A 12,509-nucleotide genomic window follows, 5' to 3' on the forward strand; every position below is an offset into this window, starting at 1 on the left:
TTAATTTATGGTAAAATAGGATTCAAGCCTTTTTATTAAATACATCTTAAACATTGAGTAGTATTACACAATTAGAATTGACATTACATATCCAAGTAGATCTACCATTGTTATAATAATAATTATTTACATGTATTTATTTAGAAAGAGAGGACAGGGAAGTTTTCTCAGCGATGAAATGCCCAGAATGTTAGAAGCAGTGTTTTTCTCGTTCATATACATAGGTAAGTTAAAATACAGCTATAATCCTTATGATTAAAATATTTGATTCGGTAAACCCTAGGTCTAGCTAATGTATTTGTGAATAAAATAAAATATCGTTATCATACTGAGGACTGCAATACTGATTATATACAATACATATGTAAAAGTCATTTATTTGCATACCCAACATAAGGAATAATACATATTGTGCATTAAAAATTACATAGAATCCCAAAGGTGAGGTGTTATGGTATTGAAGAAATTAATTTTGTTAAAATGTGTTTTGTTATTAGTATTCTAACCGGATTGATCCGGTTATGATATTAGTAGTCTACAATCAAGTGAACCCATACTCTTTTGCGCATCTTTCATATTTTTTTTTTTAATAAACACTGTTAATATGGTCGTTAAAACTTGTAGCTAGACATGTGACATTCAAGAAAGGCTGTAGCCTTTCAATGGCAAATATGGCAAATATGTAATATATTGCTATGGCTCATTTATATATGGTTGAATATTGTTTTTTTTTCAAGAACTTTTGTATACACAGACATCGGAGAAAACGTTTGCCTCACTTTTTCGTTAATAGAAAAACATGCACAAAATACACAATTCATCACCAGAGATAATTTAATAATATGTTATTATTTTTCTAACTCTGTTTACCAAAATGCAGGGGATGGATTAATAGAACATTTAACTGTAATACAATGTCTGAACGAATTTCAGTTTGTTTTAACAATACACAAGAAGAAGATGTGTGACACTTCTCTTACAGAATAGGTATTTCTGACTACAGAGAAAACTTGACACTGGCTATTGCTGGTAAGAAATAATGTCTATTGCACTACGTAAAATAAACTATAAATATGTAGGGAAATAGATGTTATTACTTAAAAGAATTTGATTATTTATCCAATATGCTCAGATGTCTAATAAATTCTTTTGTTAGGATTGTCAAAGAAAGAATTTATATTCTGTCATATGACAGGTGTTGCCTCTAAATGTACTCAACTTCATATTTGCGTAACCAAGGAAGACCCCCAATCAATTCTATAATTTACAAAAATCCGGTTTTCCCCCATTTGCTCCCCCCCCCCCCCCCCCCCCCGGATGAAAAAGAAAATTTCAAAATCTGTTTGCATAAGATTAACCAATTATATTCCAAAAGACGAGTGCTGAAAATATAAGTGTAGTTTGAGGAAGGAGATAGAGTGACAGACAGACGGACGGACGGACGGACGGACGTAACAGAATAACAACAATATACTTGAACTTTCTTTAGAAAGTGCAGGTATAAAAACAAAAACATTCTTGACATATTTTGTTGCACTAAAATTACAAAGTTTGCAGTCGCCAGCGTGGAACAGTGGTTAGAGCGTCTGCTCTAGAGTCGCGGAGTAAGGAGTTGATCCTTACGTCGCGGGTTCGAATCCCACTGCGGGACTGGGGACCGATCCTTCGGATGATACCGTATAAACCGAGGTCCCGTGTCACAGTAGGTGCTGGCATGAAAAAGATCCCTCACTGCTCAATGGGCCTGAGTGCCGAGTATAGGTCAAAATTTGTAGCCCTCCACCGGCAGTGGTGGCGTCTCCATATGAGTGAAAAATTCTCGAGAGGGACGTTTAACAACAAACAAACAAAACAAAACAAAGTTTGCACACACTAATATTTACTTTTTTTAAATACTAAATAGATTTTTTTTTAAATACGTCTGTATGTCTATATCAAAAAGTTCATGGACTGATGGATAAAATAAAAAAAATATGTAGTTGATGCTTACAAAATTTATGAGTAACGTAAAACAACAAAAGTTTAAGAAGTGTTGAATATTTTAGCTTGATACATTGATAACTTGCCAAATCATCTTTAAATAAAAAAGATATATGATCATCCGGCGCTGTCGCCGTTGAGTTTCATTACGTCCGATATCGTCATTGATTTTCAATGTTCTCTCCCACTGTCCCAATATACTTATTCTTTATGAGATTCCATAGAATTAATAATGACTGAAACCCGTCTGATACTTGCTGTGGCCTTCAACTCGACATCAGGAAATATCGACGACGTATTATCAATTAACAATAGTTACATCCATTCATATGTCGACTCGATATATCCCAGTGAACTTAAAAAAAGACACCGCATAGTCTACCACATCTGTTTTATATTTGGATGTTTTACTGATTATAGACGATAAAGTCAAACTAACAACTAAATTGTATGACAAAGGATATGACTTCAGCTTTTCCATTGTCAACTTTCCTTATTTATGTAGTAATATCCCACTATCACTTGCATATGGTGTTGAAATCTCCCAACTTATTCGATACTCAAGAGCATGTTCCGAGTACGATCAATTCTTAAACCGAGAGATAAGTTGATGTTACAGGGATTTCAACAATCTCGTTTAAAGTCAGCATTTCGTAAATTCTATGGTCGTTGTAAAGACCTTGTCAGCAAATATAGCCTGTTGTTGGGTTCTGTGTTGGCTGAAGTGTTTCATACCAATTCTTAGGACTTTATTTTTATATTGAATTTGACTATGTAATGTTCCGCCTACCTATCTACACATAGGGCTCATGGTGGGTGTAACGGGTCAGCAAGGGATGCTTACTCCTCCTAGGCACCTGATCCCACTTCTGGAATTTCCAGGGGTCTGTGTTTTAGTCCTTCTTTACATAATTGTATTGTTTATAGATTTCTATTAATCACTGTTCGTTATCTTTTTTCCATAAATATTATTTTATTATGACTTTATAATACAGTGAACAAGTAATTTCAATGCATAATATAATAAAAGGATTTATACATAAGGAAAGAGGCTAATTTGCTTATGGCAGCATATTATTTGCTTGCCAGAACTCGATGTCTACCGCACTTAAGCAAGATCGCTTTCTCGACTGATTTTGGACACCAGGCCCCAGGATCATGAAACAGTCTTAGACTTAAGTCAAATTTTCAATCGTGTTGTAACATGTTTATTAATTATTGAATTTATAACTAAATTTGCAGAAAACAACACTTTTGTGAAGCAATATTAAAAAATATTTTAATTTTGGTCTGCTTGATTTCTACAACATTTTAGTATAAAATAAAGATTTTGACTTGAGCTTAAGATGTTTCATGGTCCTGGGGCCTGGCCTATAAATCGACACTGTGAACAAAAGTCCCTCCTCTCTGAATCTTTTTTGGCATTTAAAAACATGTATTCTGGATGAATTTAATTTCTCTGTACCTTGTTAAAACATTTCCCGGCTCTATGCCAGCTCTTTTTTAAGTAAATATTTCTTTTTCAGTAAAAAGATATATTATATCATAACGTAGTTGGTGGTGTTTCTGAATTTGTTCGAGAATTGCTCGTCTTTCAATTTTTAAAATATGTTTGAACAGAAATTCGAAAAGTTTTGCACATTCATGAGTCATTCAGAGATCTGAGGAGACTATTTCGTTTTTCCGTTTATTAGGAGATATGCCCTGATAAACAATACTGACTTTCTTTTGGTTTATCAGTTTATATAGAAAGACTTGTTAACATAATAAAAATTTATAAATATTCAATATGAAGTTTATACACAACTTAGGTGTTACACGAAATATTAGTGTTTAGACGATAATCATATTTCAATTTGTCATTTATAAAGAGTTTAACTTCCAACGTTTCTTTTTCAGTCCCTCCTAATGTTATATCACTTGGTGATGTATCTCCTGTAGAGAATACAGATATAAATGTGAGTTGTGTGTATATTACTGGGAAACCTCCAGAGACAAGAGTTTACTGGACCAGAACGAGTGATCTCAGTTTCAGACAGGAAGGAGATATTTTAAAACTTATAGACATAGATAGGAACATGTCAGATACTTACATATGCACTGCAGAAAACACTTACTGTTCTGGAAAGAAAGGACGTGGCAAACAATCAATGAAAGTGAACGTTTTATGTAAGACTTCTTTTAATGTAATGTTTTAAAATGTTAAATCACTACAAGTCTGTTGCAAAATATGAATGATACTTTTAGATCCCACTTATGTTTTACACTAAGACCCCTTTAAGGTTAACTCTTAGACCCACCTCATGTTTTACTCCTAAGTCTGACTCATGTCATTTTGTATCCACCTCATGTTTTACTTTCAGATCCACCTGATGTTGTAATTTCAAATCCGCCTTATGTTTCACATATTGATCCTCTTTATGTTTTACTTTTAGATCCACCATACGTTTTACCAATAGAAAACCTATCAATAGTGGAAGAGGGATCCAAACTGGAAGTAACTTGTTACTTTACTCCTGGAAACCCTATAGATACAGACATTTTCTGGACAAGGTCACGTGACAGCTTCCGCCAGAACGGAACAACACTGACTCTGACAAATGTACAACGTGAAAGTGCTGATAACTATACGTGTTCTGCTGAGAATACCTACCCATCTGGAGCAAAAGGACGACACAGTCAGACAGTTAACATTCAAGTATTATGTAATTATCTCAATCTTATTCAGAGCAGGCATATAAAATCATATAAGAATAAGGGAAAATTAGTCCAATAATTGAATGATATACCTAATTATGATTATTTTTAAAATACACAAATTTTCAGATCCACCTTACATCTGGAGCAAAAGGACGACACAGTCAGACAGTTAACATTAAAGTCTTATGTAATGATCAAAATCTTACTGAGAGCAGAAATATAAAGTTCTCTAAGAATAAGGGAAAAAAGTTTACTCTTCACATTTTAATGAGTGATGGCTAAATCTAGATTGTGCTTATGTTTAAAGACATTTTCAGATCCACCTGTCAATGAAATAAAACAATATAAGGATAAGGGAAATAATTGAATGATAGACCTAAATGATGGTTATTTTTAAAATACACAAATTTTCAGATCCACCTTACAGTGAGCCCATAAAAGATATATTTCCTATAGAAGGCACGGATCTAACGGTGGAGTGTAAGTTTACCCCTGGAAATCCCACTCAGACCGTCGTATACTGGACCTGGAAATCCCACTCAGACCGTCGTATACTGGACCAGATCACAGTCTGGTATTTATAGACAGAATGGGACAGCACTTACGTTACCTGGTATACAGAGAAAAGCTTCAGACATATACAGCTGCACTGTAGAAAACATCTACTCGTCAGGCAAGAAAGGGAAACACAGCCAAGCTTTTAAAATTAAGGTACAACGTAAAGTTTGGAAATATTTACATCTTTTCTTTCTTTTATCGAGTTTGATATTTCAAGAAAATATCAATATCTATATCTTTTTAATCCATTTTCAAAAGTTTCTAAAAATTGGATCCTGAGTTAGATAGATAACAATAAGAAAAATTAACTTTAAAAAACCTTTTTTCCTAAAACAAAAAACAAAAAAACAACAAATTACATATCTTTAATCTAATATTAAACTGTTTTCATAATATTTGCTTTTTCAATATACATGGAAATCGTAATATACCTACCTTGTCATTGGTCACTTGCAAAATTATTTTGAGAAATAAATATTATGATTGTACATACTCAAAAATATGCTTGAGTTTCTGATTGACAATATATATTTCTTTTTTTTAACGATCAGGTCTTCCAACAATCTGTTGGAATTCCCATTGGTACCATTTGCTCCCTCTTATTAGCAGACCTATTTTTGTATTCATATAAAGCAGAACTTATTCAAAAACTTCTATATGAGAAGAGCTTTCTCCGTGATCGGAAGGTCTTGTGTTCGAATCACGGCCGCGACTCACCTAATTCAATAAAAAATAGGTAGCAAATCTTCCTTTGCCAAGTGCTCGGTAATTTGAAGTGAAAGTTTCGGGACCTTCGGATGAGACCTTAAAAATCGAGACCCCGTGTCACGGTGGGCGTTGGCACAATAAAGAACCCTCACTGCTCAATGGTCCTGAGTGCCGAGTAAAGGTCTAAATTTGAAGACCTTCACCGGTATATGGTGACGTCTCTATAATGAGTGAAAACTTCTCGAAAGGGATGTAAAACAAGATACAATCAATCAATCTACAGGGGAAGATGAGAACACCTGCTGAGACCTTCAACTCGACATTCAGATATATGCTCTTACCTCATATTCAATTATAATTAAATTCTGCGTGTATGTTACGTGTCATTAAGAATTTACGTGGAAAAAAAACTAACCGTTCCAAGTATTCTCCAGGTTGTACGACCCTTAGTTTTCCGGAAATTTCTGATTATCACAGACTACCACTAAAAAACAAGTGACACCATTTCTTAATTATTTATTTATTAAGTTTGGCATCATATGGCCACGGCTGGTTGCAGATCAATTATTTAAGGTACATGTGTTCAGTGGGTGCCGACCCAATTGGTTTTTGGCACACCTCCAATCAAAGCAAACAATCAATCAATCAATATTAACTGTACACATGTCATTTTTTACACTATAAGACTGGCGTTTGCTTTCCAAATTTTGCGGTGCGCCAGCCTTATAAAACAATATTCAATCAATCAATCAATATTCAATTGAATCAATCAATATCAAGTTCAATCAATCAATCAATAAATTTATCAATTCAATTAATGAATATCCAATCAATTAATGAATATTCAGTTGAATCAATCAAAAAGTTTCAGTCCAATGAATCAATCCATTTTCAATAATATCAATCAATATTAAATCAATCAATCAATATTCAATCAATCAATGTTCAATCAATCAATGTTTCAATATTCAATCAATCAATGTTCAATCAATCAATGTTCAATCAATCAATACTCACTCAATTCAATGAATTGTAGTAAGTTTATGTTTAAGCCAAACAATATTTCAATAAATTAATCAATGTTCTGTGTTAATTATCAAGTCAATTAATTGTTTTCCATCGATAAGTTATCCACATAATCAAGTTGCAGCTGCGCCCTGTTAACAGCGACGCGTGTCAAGATGATTTGTGTTAAGCGCTATACGATGTATCTCTCCAACTGGCTCTTCGCTCTGTCAATTACAGAGACAATACTGTCCGCATAATAAGATGACCAGCCGTGACGATGGGTGTTGTCTAGTCCTTGATCGATAGTTATCGTGTTGTAGCTTCACCCTGTTTAGAGTCAATAAGCCAATACGATTGGGTGAGCGAAATCCTTCCTTCTGGTACTTGGAAGTGTCCATCACGATAGCATTCATCACTGTATGGCGAGGAATGGCAGCTTTGGCCGGTCGTAACTAAGGCAAGGTCTTAGAATGATTGACAGCTTGGCTCCTTAGGCTTCTTTCTCTGAAATGAAAAGAACTCAGCGCAGAAAACAACTCAAAGTAATATGGGATGTGGAAGGGCGGGTAAATTTTCTTAAAAATTCACAGCAAACCCTAAACGTGCAACATTTGGAAATGGTGTGAGAATGGAATGTACAAATGCTTGCGCATATATTGCGCGCGCATCCTTCCACGTGGGGCGCTGTGATAAATGGATTTATAACGCATTCACTACATAAATCCGATTATCACAGACTACCACTAAAAAACAAGTGACACCATTTCTTAATTATTTATTTATTAAGTTTGGCATCATATGGCCACGGCTGGTTGCAGATCAATTATTTAAGGTACATGTGTTCAGTGGGTGCCGACCCAATTGGTTTTTGGCACACCTCCAATCAAAGCAAACAATCAATCAATCAATATTAACTGTACACATGTCATTTTTTACACTATAAGACTGGCGTTTGCTTTCCAAATTTTGCGGTGCGCCAGCCTTATAAAACAATATTCAATCAATCAATCAATATTCAATTGAATCAATCAATATCAAGTTCAATCAATCAATCAATAAATTTATCAATTCAATTAATGAATATCCAATCAATTAATGAATATTCAGTTGAATCAATCAAAAAGTTTCAGTCCAATGAATCAATCCATTTTCAATAATATCAATCAATATTAAATCAATCAATCAATATTCAATCAATCAATGTTCAATCAATCAATGTTTCAATATTCAATCAATCAATGTTCAATCAATCAATGTTCAATCAATCAATACTCACTCAATTCAATGAATTGTAGTAAGTTTATGTTTAAGCCAAACAATACTTCAATTAATCAATGTTCTGTCAATTGTTTTCCATTGACCAGTTGTCAAAATAATTATGTTGCAGCCGCGCCCTGTTCACAGCGGCGCTAGTCGAGATGAATTGTGTTAAGCTAAATCCGCCAAACGTGCATAGTTACTCATGTAATATGCACGCCGCCACAAACGTGGGGGTAGCTTAACACTCTACTCACAAAACCAGCCGTGACCCCCACAATATATATCAATGATACTACTACTACTATAAATGATATTAAATCAAGTTGGCAGTTCACTATTTTTAAGCCCGCTTTTAAAAATTTTAGCTTACTGCCAGACGAATTGTATATATAAAATATCCTCTGTTGTAACTAGATTAATTATGCTTGGTAACTGAGTTAATTACTTTTGCGATCTTTTTCCTGATCGAACTTCCCATCACATCTGGAAACGACCCTATAGTTAACTTTACTGAACTATTTAAGGATTTTGCAGTGCATATCTTTACACAGCCAAGGTCATTTGCCCCGCAATAGAATATCGGATTAGGAACCCCATTCTAGCACATTCCTCTCTTGCTTTGTTACAACATACTGAAATTTACTGCTATAGAAGCCTGTGATTAAAATGAACAGATGAACCAAGTATCTAGAGAAAAAGTTCAAATGTCTTTCTTATTCTATTGAAATGCAGGGTTTATAATCTATGAATGATAACATTTAAATTGTTCTCTTCCAAATAATTGAATTGATTCGCATGAAAGTAAGTAGCTTTTCAAGTACTAAAAGAATATAATTTACATGTATAGTGGATATATTTATATTGAGACGCAACACATCTAGTTTAAGGTTAATATAAATAATAAATTACCAGGAATGTTTGCTCTGATTCGTAAACAATGGTGCATGACTAATAATTAACAATACAGAGCGTAACTGTGTCTCTTTACCCTACTGCCCCCCCCCCCCCCGCAGTTTAACGTCTACGTGATGAAAGTACTCGTTTATAACGAGGTTCTACTTATGCAATGCCGAGTTTAAACTTAAAGTGCTTAGTATAAAAAGGTTTTCTTACTAAAGATAGTTAATTATCTACTGTTGGATACGTATTAACATTAATGAGAACATGAGATGGAATACACTATTTATTTATTTATTTATTTATTTGTTGATGATGATAGTATGGTAGATAAGATTCTTTATTTCCAAATCAGGGCCCTTTCAGGCATCACAAACAACAAGCATGATTTCTACAATTACAAACAGTACAAACAATTTATGTGTATACATACTAAATAATCTATACATGTATTTGTATATTGTAAAATTTTACACTGTATATGCAAGTAATGTTGATAAATGAAATAGTACTTCCGTGATGATAACATGTGAAGTGTGATCAAGTAATTCTAAGATGGAGATCTCAATTTAATAAGGTAAAATCTAAAAACGTGTATGTCATTTCTAAATATACTAAACATCAAATCAAATTGTATAGATCTTACATATTTTGACGTCTGTTTATAACGTTGTGTGATCTAATCGTAACCAAAATAACTTTACTACAATTATAGGTGTATAACCATATGCTTGCTTTCCCGCAGCCAGTATGCCTTCCGTCTGCGCTTACCATGCTCAGCTAAAGAATATTACTGCTTAATCAGCCATATCGTAAAGAAATAAATATAAAGTGATTCAAAATTTAAATGACATAAAAACAAATGGTCTTTATACAAATGAAAAGTTGCTGCATTTTTTATGCCAATCATTGCATCGTGGGAACGCTGGTAACAGCGCGGTAAGACGGCACTGAAAGAATTGCATTTCATTTGAAGTGACTTTTAAGATTTATTGGCCCTTCCTATCAGCAAAATCTTAGGTTTAATTAGCTTTTCGTCAGAATACAAACTTGACATGTATCAATTTCCAAACCCAGATGAATTAATTTTTGTGACGGGAACAAATGTTCAACGCATTGAAGAATTCCCAATGCTGACCAAAATCGCCAAACGTGTCATCAATTTTGAGCAAATGTTGGCGTGAGCTGAACTTGCAAAACAGAAAGACATCAAGATAAATAAATGCGTTTCATATTTCGAACCAGGTTGTGACCTGACGACCCATTGAAAAAAGATAATATTTCATTTGTGTTTAATTAATTTATTAATCACTTTATTTATTTATTTATTTGTGACGATGTATAACAACAAATGGAAGACGTTTGACATAGTAGTTATTCGAAGCCAAGTAAGCAAAAAATCATCTGGTTTTCTAGACAATAGTCTAAAAACGATTTTTTGTATCCATTTTGCCAGGTAAAGATTTTATCAATGGTGCTATCATACCGATTATGGCCCTCAATCTATAAATTTTTTGGGTTTATTGTTATGTGGATATTGATCCCCCTCCATGATTTATAGGCCTAGTTTTGATAGAGGTGTTAAGGAAAAAGGAACAGCCATTCGCCCATAGCTATTTCACTCAGCAACATATACTGAATTTGTCTTGATACAGATCTACTGAAATTAATTTCAATTAATTAATTAATTAATTTGCTCTTCACTCCATGCGCCCTAAATTAAATTAAAACCATTTCTCAACTCATCGCCTAATTCTTGCTTTGGTGGAACATGACATGCATAAATATTGGAAGTAGTTTAATATTTACTTAAGAATGACCGATGTTTATTAATTGAATGCCTAGGAGTAACGAAATTTAAGGTTTTCTGTTTCAAAAAGTGTTTCCCCAGGCCGGGGTTGCTGATTTGTTGAGGACGGACACGAAGATGTTAATCGAAGGGAGAACAAGCTTAAAATACATATTTTATAACAATGTGCACATATATACACAATAAGTAACGATATTTGGCATCAAAACACTAGTCTTTCAATTGTATGAGGGATGCTAGCGAGGACAGTTAAATATTACAAGTGAGGATCAGGTTAATATTGCACGTAATGCAGCCATTACTTGCTATAAACGTAATTGTATTGTTTTTATAAATTATATATATATATATGCCCCCCTTTCAAAGCTCATTGATTGGTGAATAGATAAATAAGTCTTATTATTATAGCCTCATATATTGATAGCATTAAGGCTCCATGAAGTATATACTCGGGCGCTTACAACATCGGAACAATGACCGACGATGCCGAGTGCGTGATCTTAAGAGTATGAGGTTAAATTAATTCAAGTCAATGGGAGTTTTATGGAACCCAATCTTAACGTGTGCATAATTATATTTATATTGCTCTAAACTCTGTGGTTGAAGGGGGTGTGCTTAAATTTAGAGTCTACTAAATACAATAAAACCAATTGTAATGACTAGCTTATTCTTTGCCTTTTCCCACTGATTTTAACAGAATGATCGATTAACTGAACATTTAGTATTTTCTTGTGCATTTTTTAAAAATGTAATTGATACAACAGTGAAATCATTATACTAATAATTGATGTAGGCATACAAGATGACATACCGTTTGTGCTGTGTGTAGTAGTATTATGCATGTCCTCCTCATTGCTAGCGCTGGTATTGACGTTATTCTCTCTCTCCATTTTGTAATGCCTTGTTTGGCTTTGGCGACTATAGATGTTGTGGACATCTTGGTCAATATTTACAGCAACAATACTCCTACAAGTAAGAGCCTCGGCTAACGTCCATACGCTCTTTACAGCCCTTCGGCGCGAAGTCGAAAACTCTAGCATGTTGAAGTACACTAACGGTACAATTAGTGCAAACAATCAGTAAAACCTCGTCTTTGTACACCACAGTCTTTTGACAATGTCATTGTGCAATATTCTAAATTTTCTTAAAAATTCACAGCAAACCCTAAACGTGCAACATTTGGAAATGGTGTGAGAATGGAATGTACAAATGCTTGCGCATATATTGCGCGCGCATCCTTCCACGTGGGGCGCTGTGATAAATGGATTTATAACGCATTCACTACATAAATCCGATTATGTTATTAGGGTGTGAGAAAGGATATTCATGTATCTAAAACTGTCGACATCAACTTCATACCATTTTTTCTAAACCATCTAGTGGAAATATTTGAATGGAAAACAACAACAAATGTTTTGGAGTTGTACTGTATCTTTAAGAATGAAATATAAAGATAACGATCAGCACATGTAATCAAGCTCAAAGATCCATTGAAACAATACAAATTTGAGTAGTACTGCTTAATTTCGAGAAAATTAATTTCTCGCGAATAAAAAGGGTTTTTAGAAGTGGGGAGTTCATGAGTTTT

General features: G+C 33.9%; 1 pseudogene; it reads left to right on the top strand.

The window, feature by feature from the left end:
- The window catches only part of LOC133173495 (hemicentin-1-like), a 60,192-nt pseudogene that overhangs the window by 45,013 nt on the left and 2,670 nt on the right, over positions 1 to 12,509 (top strand).

The sequence above is a fragment of the Saccostrea echinata genome, unplaced genomic scaffold, assembly GCF_033153115.1.
Source record: "Saccostrea echinata isolate AGI-Se365-2 ecotype Australia unplaced genomic scaffold, CSIRO_AGI_Sech_v1 ptg000056l, whole genome shotgun sequence".
In the NCBI taxonomy this organism is placed as follows: Eukaryota; Metazoa; Mollusca; class Bivalvia; order Ostreida; family Ostreidae; genus Saccostrea; species Saccostrea echinata.